The 16,631-nt window shown below is 39.6% G+C and overlaps 1 protein-coding gene and 1 pseudogene across 2 annotated transcripts in view; one reads left to right on the top strand and one right to left on the bottom strand.

Annotated features, from left to right (window-relative positions):
• Positions 1-16,631, top strand: part of LOC145490478 (uncharacterized) — a 29,619-nt pseudogene that overhangs the window by 452 nt on the left and 12,536 nt on the right. The window contains exons 2-5 of the transcript XR_014049703.1: positions 360-460; positions 552-621; positions 1,030-1,305; positions 2,422-3,197. The product of XR_014049703.1 is annotated as an uncharacterized LOC145490478 (transcript). The remainder of the gene's footprint in view (positions 1-359; positions 461-551; positions 622-1,029; positions 1,306-2,421; positions 3,198-16,631) is intronic.
• Positions 1-16,631, bottom strand: part of LOC145491002 (kelch-like protein 2) — a 167,416-nt gene that overhangs the window by 145,853 nt on the left and 4,932 nt on the right. The gene's annotated exons all lie outside the window — the stretch shown is intronic.

The following is a 16,631-nucleotide window of genomic DNA, read 5'->3' as shown; positions in this document are numbered from 1 at the left end:
TAGTGTGCTGGACTCCGGATTGAGCAGTGTGGGTTCGAACCCTGGCTAGGGAGATTGTGTTGTATTCTTGGCAAGGCACTTAACTCTCACAGTGCCTCTCTCCACGTAAGTGTATAAATGGGTAGCAGCGAAGTTAATGCTGGGGGTAAACCTGCGATGGACTAGCATCCCATCAAGGGGGGTAGAAACACTCCTAGTCACTTCATGCTACTGAAACCGGGATAAGCTTGAGCCTGATGAGCCACTTGGCTCATATGCAGACTTTACCTTTACCCAATTTTATTGCACTTTGCAGACTGTCAGGGGTAGACTATCAGGGCCCACAACCCTTGTCACAGCACCTTTAATTCATACTTAACTATTTGCTTTTATTGTAGGAAAGGAAACTGAGGAGCAAGATTTAGCAGCACTTGAAAGTTAGCTAGCCAAGGCACAAAAAGCAAGGGACATACAGACAAAGGTATGTAGAAATTAGCACTTCCAATGCCAGAATGGGGACCTCTGTAAAATTCCAGTATCCTTGAATCTGGGGTTTCTGATTAATCTCAAAGATTGATGAAGGTACTTCCAAAGCAGACCAGAAGAAGAAGATATCCAAAAAGCCTCTTGCTGTCACCACCAGTAAGTACAAAAATAGATCACAGTTGGGGTTGTAGTCCATTTTGGGACAGATCTTTGTGAACAACGAATATTTGAAAAAGCATTAGGAAGAGAAAATGGCAAAGATGTGCCTCAACTGGAGGTTTCATGCAGCCATTTCTTTCTCTTCTTTATATCTCTGGACATATTTTACAACGTGATCCAGTGAGCAGTACATTGCAGTCCAATCCTAGAAATTGCACCTTTGTGGCAATCTTTTTATTGGAGTAAGCTAGAAGTCTTGCTAGTACTCTTGAATGAGCTGCTAGTCCATCACAGATTAACACCAGTATTTTGGACGGCTTCCTTAACAACTTCTAGTACCCATTTATACTCCTGCATGGAGACAAACACCTAAAGGTTAAAGTTTCTTGCTTATTAACATTTCAGAGGCTCCCCAGAAGCAACCAATGCAACGTACAGCAAAGCAAACTCTTCCAAAGGCTTCCAAACCTCAGCCTAAACAGTCTGCACCCATCAGAAAACCTGTGACACAGAAGCCTGCCATAAAGAGCACTTACAGTACATCATGTGGGAGACCCTCCTCGGCAAAGTCCCTCATGCGACCCACAAGCTCACGGGGGTCTGCTAAGATGTACCTAGACAGTGCTTTGAATCTAAGTAAAAAGAATGGAACTGATTCAAAAGCTGTGTCCAGAAAGCAAGGTAATGTCATCGTCATTTGGGAAGGGGGCAGAAAGTCGGCATGGGGTGGGAATTGCCAACCATGAAGTGGGGGATTTGCTTTCTTCCTGGTAGAATTCTTATTTATTTTCTTTTGGGTCCCTCTGTATTCTTATGCATTGTTTCTATAATAAGGAGAATGGTCACTGCTGGTCTGCATTAAGGTCAGACTTACAAAAAACCCAAATCGTTATACAGCTACAAGTAGCTCCGTGATAAAAGCTGTGCTCCCCCTGGCTGGACAGTCTTAATGAGAAAGTTCCAAATGGCTTTTTGAATGTTGGCTCTTGATCAAGCAGAGAATATTCTTAGTTTGTATTTTAGCAAAGTGGAATGGAGGTTTAACATAGTGGTGGTTGATGATGGACAAGAATGAGATATATTTATGAACAGTTAAGCCATATATAATCAAATAATAACAGATTGACTCTGCGACAATTAACCAATATCAAAGATTCGTTTGCAAGTTTCATATAACATGTTCTGCTACCTGACTTGTTCCCAGTCGCCTCTTGAGAGGTCCATTGAAGGAACAAATGTCGAGAAAGAGTCTGCATGAAATTTCTCAGGGACAGCCCTCATGCACGTGCCTCATTAATATTGAATAGACCTCTCAAGAGATGACTTAGAAAGATTCAGCTCTCCCACGAAAAGAAGAAAGTATACCTCCAACTATTTCTGATATGGGGAGGCTCCACCAAAAAAGGGTACCTTTATCAGGCTTTCGGTATATTAAAGGCTAGGGATTTCGTAAGTTGAGGTTTATGGCAGGGTAGTGGAATCTGTCATTTATGTATTTAAAAGGGTCTTTAATAAAAATATATTCAAATAGATGCACTTTACGGCTGAATCATTTGATATATTACATGAAAATGACAAGATTTCCTTTTTTTGACAACTTGTTCATAATATAGGCTGGTTATGAAAGCATGTGAACGGGGTACCTTTTTTAATTAAAGGTATACAAAAGGTGTGCCTTTTCTTTCAAAATGGTATACAAAAGGGTAACGGGTTGGACCTCGGTGCAGAGCTTACCTGTGTAACAGTTTGTAGAGTATCCCCGGGGCATTAAATGTGAAGTTTAGCTATGTTTTTCAGGACATATTTCTTCAAGGACTGAAGCAGGACCCACTGACAAGGCCACACGGAGGTTGGCAGCAGCTGAGAATTTAAATCTTGAAGAAGAGGACAGCAACACAAGAACTCATTCTGAGCCAGAATCACATCATGATTTACAAATTGCTTTGTCGTCAGAGAAAGATTCACGAGTCTCTGAGAAGACTGACAATGTGAACGAATCTACCGAGTGTTCTAGAGAATCCCAAGGGAGGAAATTACAAGTCGATAATACGAAGCAGTTAACACTCAATGATGGATTGGGTAATCCGAAAAGTGTCACAGGGAGACCAGGCCAGTCCTCTGTGTTGGGTAAGCTGGATCACCAGTCTAATCAGACGAACGAGTTTTCCAAGCGGAGAAAGAAGCCTGGCTCGATCCTTTTGCTGAAAATGCAGAGTTTACATTACCTGCTAAATACCGTAAGCTGAAGTCAACAAGCACAAGGCTGTATTCTGAACTGGGAAAGATCGTGCAAAAAGACGACAAACCTTGGCCATGTGAACATTTTGTCGAACGTCTTGAAACAGAGTTTGATGTGGGGAATGTTTCTACTCACAACAAAACCCAGGACAAAGCTAACGGACTTCTTGAAGATCATGAAAAACTGGTAATGCTTACCAATGCTGTTGTTACTCGAAGTTATAATCTGAAGGATGATTCCTCGTGGCAGGAAGTTTACAAATGCTACAGACACTGGCAAATTGTGCTCAGTAAATTGAACGAACTGCAAAGAAGGACACAACAGCTACTGCAAGGTAAGTGAAAAATTGAATTCTCTCTGCTATTTGCCATACTAATGTCTTAATATTAGTGAGGAGAATGTTGAAGTACATCAAGGCAATGTGCAAGTTGATGAATTTCTTTATTCCCGTCACCAGTTTGTTTGATAATATATTGACACTGTAATGAGAAATGTTAATGTTGGTGTTTGTTTTCATGTTCGAAGACTTCGACACGAATACAATTCACTTACATGTATCTACTCTGTGAAAACAGTTTTTTCTTTCACGGTTTTTTTCGCAACTAGCGGAGAAATCCTGGTGCTTTCACAGGTTACAGATATTCTCCTAACTAGTTTTGTAAGGAATGTATAGTAAACATTAAGGAGAATTGAAATGTTGACAATGGCGTAAAAGGTGAAGTGTAATCAGCATTACGCCCTAAGCAGTGCTGTGGTTGCAGATTTTTTTTATTTTATACGAGAACGTGGTTATGTTATGTATTACAGGCTGTTTTGCTTCTCCAAAATGAATCAGTTATTTGAATCAAGTGTTCAACTCTCACAAGATTGTTACTAGACTTTCTAAAAGTCCTTTCCAATAATTTTTCCTTGGCTCGTTGGTTTCGCCGTTCGCTCGCAACTTCGTAGGTCGAAGATTAACCTCTCGCTTCGCTCGAGGGAGATTAATAAGTTACGGACTTGTGGCAAGTCTGGATTGTTACCAAAGCCATTCACGGAAAACAAGTGGAAAACAAGTGTACGCAGCAACTTGAGAAAGCGAAACATTTGTTGCAGTTTAATCCAAACATATTTTTTATAGTGCTTCGTCAACTGGACGAAGTGTTTCGTTGTTATCGTGAGGGATATTTTCTTCACTGTAATTTCGAAAAAAATGTCGCGCAATTTAACGCATTAGTAAGAGGTTGGTATATTATTCTATAACGGGTTTGTTGTACTGTCTTGTTCTTGTTTGCGAAACTTATTGTTTTCCTTGTATCATGTTTGCCTGAAAGGTTCCTCACACTGAAGAGTTCTGTCATGGCTTTTGAAATTATGCCGTGTTTTTGACAGACAGACAGAGATAGATCTTGTGATGTTGACTAAAGATAGCAGTTTATGTCGTTAATTTTAGACATACGTTGTGAACCACCACAGTCTCGTAATAAAACACTGTGGCTAGTGGTGAAGTTACCTGTTACGATAATAATTTTTAATCAGCGTCAGTACGGGTTTCTTTATTATGATAATCATACTTTAGCGTAACTCGAATGAAAAGTCAGTACTATAAACTCACGCATCAAAGGTATGCCTTTAATTCCTACTCAAAAAGATTTTTTGTCGGGACAATGAAGATGAAGTCATTCTGAACCGGACCTTGCTAATCTGCTCACTACAGTATCAAAGTGTAGTTTATTTTTCAGATCTCAGTAAAGCGAGTAATGTCCTTCGCCAGTTGGAACTAAATTTTCGTAATTTTCTATCTGTTTATTCATTGATACCTACGAAGTATCGCTGACTGACGACTGTTACGGTTTGTAAACTAAAGTTATCATACATAAAGAGTTACTGACATCGAGTGATTTGACACAATGAAGTCCTAGCCAGTCGCGTCCGTGGTGTGTTACAGCAAGGGCTTCTGTTGTCGCTGAAAGCACGGCGGAAATGATGGTATTTTGGCCAGTGAATGTGATGTTATCATCCGAACGCAGATCCGAACGGTTTGTGTTTGTGTACTTCGGACCTCCGGCTGAACTCTTCAAGAAAAATCCTGGAGTAGTTTGGATCGATGAAGCACCTACAGCTTGGAGATGGCAGTAGAGTGTGACCAGTTTGAAGAATGCGTCTTGGACTAATTTTTAGGTGGTTAAATTCATCAGTTACCACTCAGTTTGACGGACTGTCGTCGCTTGGTTAACTGTCAAGACATTCAAATCACCAATCAAGTATCGGTAACTTGGAATATTCATGAAGCCCGGCGCTTCACAATTACCAATGGCATGTAAGAACAGCCACCACAATAGCTCATGGTAAAAATAGCCGCCACAATAATGTAAACAACATGGGCCCGGTCACTAAGCATATTGGGGGTAAAACTGGGGGCGTGAACACGAAAGGAGCCAATTAGCGACCCGATTTCTACAACATGGCCAACAAGAAGTGCGCATGAAGCAAGGCAACCTCATCGTGCAATTTTGAATCCGGGGATTTACTTCAAATCTCTTCCAGTGTGCGGTGTGATATGCGCTTGATCTGGACAAACTAAAAGAATGTTTCCTACTGACGAATTTTTGAAAGGTGCAATGTTTGGTGCAGTGATCGGTGGAATAATTACAGTGGTGTTGTTGGAGTTGTGGAAAAAGAAAGGAACAGCGTTGGGAAAGACTGGAGCTGAGAAAAAATCTCAAAAGCGGCCTACAGAACATGATGAGCGGTTTTGATAACTGCAGTAAGTGGGTGAGTTTGAAATTAATTTGAAAAAATCGAAGTGTGAATTATTGACTGTAAAAGTTTTGAATACAATGTAGGCTCGATTTCTGGAACCAGTCTTTCCTGTTTGTCTTTCTCAAATTTGACTTGAATCCGTGCGGCACCGTAAGATTTTACTTTCTCCGTTTACGGTTTACTTTTTTTTTATGATCTAGCTTTGCTTTCCCGTTCGTTTCAATTTGACGTGCGACTCATTCTGTTATAAACAATGTTTATTTCTCGATGCGTGTTTAAATATGTTATGTTTCGTGATCGCGCTCCACGATGCGGGACCCGTCCTGCCAACATGAAAAGTAAATAAATCGAGGCGCACACTTCAGTCTGTTTGGGTTCTGACTGTACCGTGAAATTTCTGACGTTTCATTGCAGCCTAATCATTTTTGGGCCACTCTGTAGTAGTGTCGGTCAAAATCAAGGAGAATTTATGACGCCGACATTGACCGTAGTACATTGTCAGTTTTTAAAAAGTTTGTCCGGATTCTTTCGTATGTCAGTAACCCCTCAGACTAAATTTTGCATAATTCGAATTTGGGTAGCAAATAGAGTATATTTAGCTTTCGTAGTAAGTTAATCCGACATTACCCTAGGTGCTATTTCGTGCGTAGAATAATTCGTAGTAGGAATATGTTTTCGTAGCACTAAAATTTTGAGCTTCTAAACATTTCGGACAGTGCTGTGTTATTTATCAAAATTCTTTCCACCATTCACCACTTTGTCGGTCTGTAAGTAACTCATCCTTGAGCAAAGGTCGTGACCGATGAAGCAAAAAGCTTTCCATATATTCCTACGGCAGCCTTTTCAGTTCTTTGTGGATAGCGTTGTTTGTTACGCATTGGTGGAATGGCTTGAAACGAGGAAGGACACAACCTGCGATTCAGTGTTCTGTTTTTCACTGCGAAAAAAAGGAATGCCTGATCGCGAAATAGGAAGGATAAAGAGACAGGAAGAGAGAAGTACCGTCCTTGTTTTGTCCATTGAGACATCGCGTGACTAACATATCCAGTCACTAGTTAACAAACATAATTTAAAGAACGAAACAAGACAAGCTCGATCGAAGTGGGAGGGATAAAGAGACAGGAAGACAGAACTATCGCCTTGAATTATTCATTGAGACATTGCGTGACTAACATATCCAGTCACACAGGTTAACAAACATAATTCAAGCAACGAAGAAGAACAGATTTGATTAGTTTTCTTCTTTTTCATTCTAGAACTCAAGCAAGAATGCACAATACACAAGACGTCTTTAATTTTCTCTTTAGTTTTCTTTTGAAGTGTAGCAATTTGTAGAAATGAGAATTGTAATTGTTATCAGTTTGCCTTGCAACATATCATGACTTTTTCTGTGAACAGTTAACGTAGCGATAAGTAGCAAACAATTGTTTGATTGTAAATGTCGCTTTTTATAATAGAAAGACAGCCGGTCGTGGTCATAAACCAGTGTGTACACAAGAATGTTTCGTCGTCGTGACGCGAACGAATCAGACCCGTTTTAGCGTTTAATTGTGAAAGTACATTTTATGTGCAGTCTTTGTAAACAGTGAAATAAAAATCCAAGATCTTGTAAGCAGTAAGACTTGTGGAGTGGTCGCGTAAGCAAGAAACATGAGGATCGCGTGACGGCCTGTCATTATGCAAATCAAGTGAGGCAGGGGAATCCCCGGAATGTGACATAATACGTTTCGATATCTCGCTGAATTATCAAACTCTTTACAGGTAGCAGTTTGGTTTAGAGTCTTTTTACTGTCGCTTTCTCGATGACGTGCAATTTACGTCGCTATGATAACCACATTAGCCGAGTCGCATTAGAGCGAATTCAAATATTTCCAATTTTTGGCGAGGGAAAAAATTGGCAACATTTTCGCAAGTACCAAATTTTGGCAGTGGTCGCAGTAGACCAACATGTTGAAACCAAAACGTTACTGATTGAAATATACGTCACAAGATCTAAATTTCTCAATTAAGTATTTTGTTAGGTTCCATGCGAGAGTTAAATTCTTCGCAGATTTTTCTCCAAACTTCATGTTCTTGGCTCTCCGCTCTACAGCAACTCGTGATTTTCGGCCCATAATTGGACGAGCAGATTTTGCTTGGCTTGCTTTGTGTTGTTGCTTGCGCCACTTGCGATCGAAGAAGATTGTCTCGCTGAAGTCTTCTCTTCAAATTGCTGCCAGTAACCGGATCCAGGGTACGGGTCATAGGAATCTGAATAAAAACGCCGCTCATATTCCTCGCTTGCATTGAAATAACTTGTAAAAAGCATCAGATGGACCGGGTAAAAAATGATTTTGTCCCGCCATTGCACGTGCCAAACTGGACGAGCCGTCAAAATTGTTTTCTCGCCGTAATTTTATCTAGACTTGTTTTAAAAAATATGACAGTTAAATGGTTAAAAAAAAAAAAAACAAAATTGTTTGTTTTGCCAAAGTTTTGAAGCCTCCGAGGCAGCACTTCGGCTTCTTTGAAGATTGGCGAAAGTTTGGCAATCCGCAAAAATTTGGCAAGTTTTTGAAACTGAGGGTCGCAGTTATTTTGTGCTGCTTGTTGACAGATTTATTACTTATACAAACAAAATTGGCTCTAGTGCGACCTGGGCATATAAATTGCGAAACCTGGGATTGGAAATCTTTTCCGTCATAAGAATTAATTATAAGCCCAATAATTAACTCCGCCGTGAAATGTGTATCGTATGGTGACTGATGGAAAGTCTTCCAAAATATTTTTGGTTGCATCGAGCTTTTCAGACATATCAACAGATCAAGGCGAAAGAAAACGGCGATGGTGACAACACTAAAGCCGAGTTCTTTCTGGCAAATTTCCGTGTTACCAGCCCCTCTCTCTCCTATGGCTTGCGTTCTTCCGCATGGTGGCACATACGACCTTTGTCGTAAAGATTGTCGTTGTCGTTTCCAAGGCGAACATGAGCCCGGTCACTAAGCTTATTGGGGGTAAAACCGGGGGTGTGACACGGAAGGAGCCAATTAGCGGGTACTTCTGCTCAAAATGGCGCCCGCAAAACTCTTCAAACTCATCGAGACAAGGATTCGCCACAAATATCTTTCACAATGTGCAGTGTGATTTGCGCTTGATCTGGACAAACTTAAAGAATGTTTCCCACTGACGAATTTTTGAAAGGTGCAATGTTTGGTGCATTGATCGGTGGAATAATTACAGTGGTGTTGTTAAAGTTGTGGGAGAAGAAAGGAACAGCGCTGGGAAAGACTGGAGCTGGGAAAAAATCTCAAAAGCGGCCTACAGAACATGATGAGCGGTTTTGATAACTGCAGCAAGTGGGTGAGTTTGAAATTTATTTGAAAAAAATCGAAGTGTGAATTATTGACTGTAAAAGTTTTGAATAGGCTCGATTTATAGAACCTGTCTCTCCTGCCTGTCTTTCTCTAATTTGACTTGAATCCGTGCGGCACCGTAAGATTCTACTTTCTCCGTTACGTTTTACTTTTTTATTTCTGATTTAGCTTTGCTTTCCCATTCGTCTCAATTTGACTTGCGACTCATTTTGTTATAACAATGTTTATTTCTCGATGTGTGCTTAAAAATATTATGTCTCGCGCTCCCGCGCTCCACGTTGCAGGACCAGTCTCGCGAACGAGTAAATAAACCGTGGCGCACACTTCAGTCTGGTTTGGTTGGGTTCTGACTGTACCATAAAATTTCTGACGCTTCATTGCAGCCTGATAATTTTTGGGCCACTTTGTAGTAGTGTCGGTCAAAAGCAAGGAGAATTTATGACGCCGACATTGACCGTAGTAGATTGTCAGTTTAAAAAGACGTTTGTCCGGATTCTTTCACATGTCAGTAACCCCTCAGACAAAATTTTAATTCAAACATATGTAAATAAGCTTTCGTTGTAAATAAAATGACATTACTCTAGGTGCCATTTCGTGCTTAGAATAATTCGTAGTAGGAATATGTTTTTGTAGCACTAAAATTTTGAGCTTCTAAACATTTCGGACAGCGCTGTGTAATTTATTAAAATTCTATACACCATCCACCACTTTGCCGGCCTGTAAATAACTCATCCTTGAGCAAAGGTCGTGACCGATGAAGCAAAAAGCTTTCTATATATTCCTACGGCAGCCTTTTCAGTTCTTTGTGGTAGCGTTGTTTGTCACGCAATGGTGGAATGGCTTGAAACGAGGAAGGACATAACCTGCGATCCAGTGTTCTGTTTTTCACTGCGAAAAAAAAGAATGCCTTATCGCGAAATAGGAAGGATAAAGAGACAGGAAGAGAGAAGCATCGTCCTTGTTTTGTCCATTGAGACATCGCGTGACTAACATATCCAGTCACTAGTTAACAAACATAATTTAAAGAACGAAACAAGACAAGCTCGATCGAAATGCGAAGGATAGAGAGACAGGAAGAGAGAAAACTATCACCATGAATTATTCATTGAGACATCGCGTGACTAAGATATCCAGTCACACAGGTTAACAAACATAATTCAAGCAACGAAGAAGAACAGATTTGATTAGTTTTCTTCTTTTTCATTCTAGAAATACAGAACTCAAGCAAGAATGCACAATATAAAGACGTCTTTAATTTTCTCTTTAGTTTTCTTTTGAAGTGTAGCAATTTGTAGAAATGAGAATTGTAATTGTTATCAGTTTGCCTTGCAACATATCATGACTTTTTCTGTGAACAGTTAACGTAGCGATAAGTAGCAAACAATTGTTTGATTGTAAATGTCGCTTTTTGTAACAGAAAGACAGCCGGTCGTGGTCATAAACCAGTGTGTACACAAGAATGTTTCGTCGTCGTGACGCGAACGAATCAGACCCGTTTTAGCGTTTAATTGTGAAAGTACATTTTATGTGCAGTCTTTGTAAACAGTGAAATAAAAATCCAAGATCTTGTAAACAGTAAGACTTGTGGAGTGGTCGCGTAAGCAAGAAACATGAGGATCGCGTGACGGCCTGTCATTATGCAAATCAATTGAGGCAGGGGAATCCCCGGAATGTGACATAATACGTTTCGATATCTCGCTGAATTATCAAACTCTTTACAGGTAGCAGTTTGGTTTAGAGTCTTTTTACTGTCGCTTTCTCGATGACGTGCAATTTACGTCCCTGTGATAACCACATTAGCCGGGTCGCACTAGAGCGAATTCAAATATTTCCAATTTTTGGCGAGGGAAAAAATTGGCAACATTTTCGCAAGTACCAAATTTTGGTCGCAGTAGACCAACATGTTGAAACCAAAACGTTACTGATTGAAATATACGTCACAAGATCTAAATTTCTCAATTAAGTATTTTATTAGATTCCATGCGAGAGTCTAACTCTTCGCAGATTTTTCTCCAAACTTCATGTTCTTGGCTCTCCGCTCTACAGCAACTCGTGATTTTCGGCCCATAATTGGACGAGCAGATTTTGCTCGGCTTGCGTTTGTGTTGTTGCTTGCGCCACTTGCGATCGAAGAAGATTGTCTCGCTGAAGTCTTCTCTTCAAATTGCTGCCAGTAACCGGATCCAGGGTACGGGTCATAAGAATCTGAATAAAAACGCCGCTCATATTCCTCGCTTGCATTGAAATAACTTGTAAAAAGCATCAGATGGACCGGGTAAAAAATGATTTTGTCCCGCCATCGCACGTGCCAAACTGGACGAGCCGTCAAAATTGTTTTCTCGCCGTAATTTTATCTAGACTTGTTTTAAAGAATATGACAGTTAAATGGTTAAAAAAAACCAAAATTGTTTGCTTTGCCAAAATTTTGAAGCCTCCGAGGCAGCACTTCGGCTTCTTTGAAGATTGGCGAAATTTTGGCAATCCGCAAAAATTTGGCAAGTTTTTGAAACTGAGGGTCGCAGTTATTTTGTGCTGCTTGTTGACAGATTTATTACTTATACAAACAAAATTGGCTCTAGTGCGACCTGGGCATATAAATTGCGAAACCTGATGTGGAAATCTTTTCCGTCATAAGAATTAATTATAAGCCCAATACTTAATTAACTCCGCCGTGAAATGTGTATCGTATGGTGACTGATGGAAAGTCTTCCAAAATATTTTTGGTTGCATCGAGCTTTTCAGACATATCAACAGATCAAGGCAAAAGAAAAAGGCGATAGTGACAACACTAAAGCCGAGTTCTTTCTGGCAAATTTCCGTGTTACCAGCCCCTCTCTCTCCTATGGCTTGCGTTCTTCCGCATGGTGGCACATACGACCTTTGTTCGTAAAGATCAGCTGGAGATCACGCTAAATTTATTGTTTGAAATTACAGGCCGCATCATCTAAATAGCATTCCTTGGCTGCTGTTCATGTTAACTGGGATTTTGATCGACAGGGCGCAAAAACAGCTCATAGCTCAAATTCGGCCAAGGAGCCGTGTCGTCTGAAGACGTGACGTTGCGATCGAATGGTGAATCATAGAGAGTCGATCACATCCTGCTCAGGTAACGAAAATCACTTCATTCCGGATGAAATCTTTCCAACAGTGTGGGACATTTGGCCTTTGACAAACAAGCAGAAATGTTTCCATGTGAAGAATTTTTCTGGAGTGCAGTGTTTGGTGCAGTCGGTGGAATTATCTCTGTATTCTTTTTAAAGTTATTGGAGAACATAGGAGCAGGGCATAGAGAGATCGTAGGACCGGGTGATTTAAAGCCTCGGAAGCGCCCGCAAGAACATGACGAGAGGTTTTGCTAAGCAAGTAAGTGCGCTTTTTGAAGTATTTGTGTGAAAAATGGAGAGGAAAATTGTTTTCCCCCAAAGATTTGATTTCCACCAAATTGCTGCAAATCGCTCCCGAGACAGTATTTTAGTCGTATGCTAATTCGGTAACCATATCTCATTTATAAAAGACATCCATAGAAAGCATACACTCTTCTTGTATATATGAATATTGTTTTTCCGGCCGAGGCTGAATATTCTTATTTTTCTTCCGATTTTAGGCTGAAAATATTCCTGTGAATATTCTTAGATTATAGCGTATAACATTTTTGTTTTCGAATGTATTTGGTGTCTGGATGAAGTTGAAGTAATTTTGGAGCCATACTGTAAGCGTTTAAGCCTGATATGACACACATAACTTCTTGCAGAAATGGATCGAACGTACGGCCAGTGCTTTTTTTTGTTGCTTTTTGGCCAGTTTTGCTGTTTAGAGAAAGGAAGAATTTTATACAGTTTAGTTGAAAGATATAATTGTATTGTACTGTATTTACAAATTTCCAACACAAAATTATATTGTGAAGTATATATGAAATAATTCATATTTGAACTGGGGTAGTAGATGAAAGTGAAGTATGATCATCGCAGTAAATTTTCCAATTTAAGCAACTGGAAAGAAGAAGCCTGAAAAAAATCAGGGCTTCAACGGGACTCGAACCCGTGACCTCCGCGATACCGGTGCGATGCTCTACCAACTGAGCAATGAAGCCACACATTGGGAGCGAGGTCAATTTTAAAATTGAGTTCATATCTTCCCGTGACCTCGCTCCCAATGTGTGGCTTCATAGCTCAGTTGGTAGAGCATCGCACCGGTATCGCGGAGGTCACGGGTTCGAGTCCCGTTGAAGCCCTAATTTTTTTCAGGCTTCGTCTTTCCAGTTGCTTAAATTGGAAAATTTACTGTGATGATCATACTTCACTTTCACAAAATTATATTCTTTTCAAAATTACATCCTGGGATTTATTCTTAAAATATTTTTAAAAAGTCCCAAATTTCAGCCTCGATATTCGTATAAAATGTACTCATATGTCAAAATATGGAGGTTATTCCCACTGAGGGATATCAGAACCTACAACTGACCCGCTCCAAATTGGCAAATTTTAACCTTGAATGTTATAAAGGTCTTCAAGAAGTCTTGTCGTGAACTATTGTAGTAGGGAAGGAGAAAAAGTGTTAAATGTGATGTTGATGTCTTGTGTTTTGATTCTCGGAAGAGCAGAGGAGCAAACATATTCCTTTCATTACAGACGAGTGTCAACAGGTGACGCGGACAGTTTTGATCAGAGAATTGTAAATACCTGTCGTTTCTCTCTGAACTGTGTCAGAGGCTTTTATGACGCATGGTAGGACTAGTATCGCCTCCAAGAATGTGACGGTAGCTAACGCTGCCTTAGTTATTGATCAAATATTGTATTGATCAGATGTTTTCTCTGATCGTTGAGTTTTATTGCCGTGATCTTGTGTTCAGGCCTCATTAGACTTTGTTAATTGTTCAGTCTTCTTCAATAAACAGTTACAAGAGAAAATGATCGTAATCTCTTACCAGTTAATAGTCTACGATAAAATATGTATTCACAATATTTCTCTATAAGTAGTTTACAGTAAAATGTGTATTCACAAGATGTGTTTATCATAGATGTTCTAACTGGTATACTGTTACATGGCCGCCGTTGTTTAAGTACTGCAGAAATAATCGAAGGGTGAACGGACGATCTTTTCCGAAATGTTTGTACTTCCAACCTAAGGAGGCATGGTTGCTGTATTTCGTAATTCTGTCCTGTAAAAAGATCTTGAATCAGTAGTTGTATGGATCATGAAAAGTTAACAAATAAACTGTCAACAAATGAAAAACGAGCACGTTTGGCGGTAGAAGGGACAAATTTATACCCGGAAATAAGTTTGCTTGGTTTTGAATTATGGCTTTGGCAGCTGGGCGTCACGCAATGACCGTTACCGCGCAACATGTGTGAGAGTCAACGTAGTCTAAGCGGGTTTAAAATTCATCAGACAACATTCAGTTTAATTAAAAGAATGTACCTGAAAAATAAGCAAGAACAAACTGTCAACACCCGCAACAAATCATTTCAAGAGTTTGAAAGTACACATTTAGACAAAAAGAAATAGGTTCTCTTCTATTGTTTGGACTCGCGATCGGTGGAGGAGAAGCGACGCCGAGAGAGATCAGTGGACAGAGAGATTTTCAGGAATCTCAGAATGTTCCTCAGGAATACGACGAAAGATGCTGTTAATGGTGAGTGTATATTACTGTATCTAGCAGGTAAAATTTGATTAGAGTGTTTATATCTAAAAGTGCTATTTCGCTTGGAATTTAGAAACTTTACAAATTACGTACAGTACAGTGTTATTTCCTTGCCTGATGGGCCCTGCCTGATGTTAATACTTAACGAGCCATTCCTAAGTTTAACGAGGTTGTCTTAATGCCTTTATCTCAATAATGTTGAACTTTTCATGATCAATCAGACCTTTTTTTGTTACATTGATTCTTAACTCGCCTTCCCTCAAAACAAATACATTTAGTTTCATCAGGAGAATGGCTTCCAAACACGTGTCCTGTGACGTAATTGCAGACTTCTAGAGGTAAACAAACCTCTGCCTTGTTGCGACTTGATAATGAGAAGAACTATATGGGCAGAGAAAGTGTAATGCTCTTTCTATTGCAAATTCCCTTACTTGATCTACCTTACAGCTAGAAATGTTGGTGAAAAATCCAAACCCTAAATGTTTTAACGATCAGGGTTCTTTTAGTAGGTTCATAAGAGTTTTAGAGACAGTGTTAATGACAGATATTTGGTGGTGAAAATATCTTGACCACAAAAATCCTTCACTAAAGCGAAAAAGGCCAACATTGTCAGAATTGAAGTCCTTCGTGACAGCGAAAACGGGCAAACATGGGCAATGTTTACCGCAAAATTTTCACCGTACTGGAAATACTTGTGAACCTACCACACCCTGTACAATAAAGGCATATCTGTGCTTGTGTCTCTTGTCTCTGATCGAGCTAAAAGGCAGCGTTTTTTTTTTTTAATGTCTAATAAAACAAGCTAGAGGAATTGACGTCCCTCGCAGAATGATCTAGGATTGTATATTGCATTTGAAGCAAAAGTCTCACCTTTAAATTGTAATAGGAACATTTTTATTACCGATATAATTTCGGCAGGATTTAGTTGTCTTTTGTTTCGGTATTTTGTTTAAAATATCTTTCGTTTTTTTTCCTACGCTGTGAGACAGATATTCTCTTGTCTTTCTACTCGGCAAGGGACGCGAGGGTTCCCTCTCGTCTCTCACCATGGATACTCCAGTCTTCTATTATCCGTGCTCTCGCCAAGCACTCGCGAGATGCCAGAAAGAGAAGGGAATGTCTATGACGCAAGACTGATATGTTGTGAATGCCTTTGTATTTGTATTTCTTTGGTATATTTTGCAAATGATTTTCAGCTTGGTTAGTATCACCGTATTTTAATAAACTGTCTAGATTATAAATGCAAGATCAAAAAGACTCCTTTTAAAACAATTTTAATTTATTCATAGCCTATCTTAATTTTTGAGTTTTCTTTGTAATAATTATGTGTCCTGTTTCTTTCTCCAGACATGGTCGACCGCTCAAGGCTGACATACGGAAAGGAATTGACAAACAGAGCGACAAACAGCAGTTATTGCAAGCAGTCAAAGGAAATGTCATAATCCTCTTTGTTGACTTAGCTTTATTAGTTTTTTTTTTTCCTATCACAGTAACGGTGTTGTTAAATTATATAAAGTAGTCTAAATTTAATCCTCTTTTTGGCGAAACTGTCCTCCTTCAAAGAAAATTACAAGGTAGAGTAGCAGACAACCTACCAGTAGAAATAACAACCACCCTGGTAAAATATATGATTGTAAATTCTGTCCTCTCAGTGGCAAGGCATATAATACAGAGTAGAGTTTATTCAAGGATAATTTGTCGTCGTGACCCAAGCGAATCAGGCTTGTTTTGACCGTAGCTTTGATTCACAACAACCAGCTTATATCCAGTTGTTTTCTCTCCTGTTCTTTTAAAAATATGTATAAGCTGAAGTTGGAGGTTTTGTTTTTTTTCGTTAGAGTACACAGTAAATAGATCGCAGAGGAATTTTGTGTTCGCGTAATGTGTATTTACGCTTGTCACTTGAATTTTTTTTAATGGCTTCCAAACAAGGTTCTTTCCAGAGTTTCCGAGATGGGAATGACATGTGACCGAGTGAAATGAAAATACAATACCGAGAGGACTTGTAGACAGTGGGAGGTGTGAAGTAGCG

The sequence above is a fragment of the Orbicella franksi genome, chromosome 6 (genome assembly GCF_964199315.1).
Source record: "Orbicella franksi chromosome 6, jaOrbFran1.1, whole genome shotgun sequence".
Lineage (NCBI taxonomy): Eukaryota > Metazoa > Cnidaria > Anthozoa > Scleractinia > Merulinidae > Orbicella > Orbicella franksi.
This window is presented reverse-complemented; position numbering and strand designations above follow the sequence as displayed.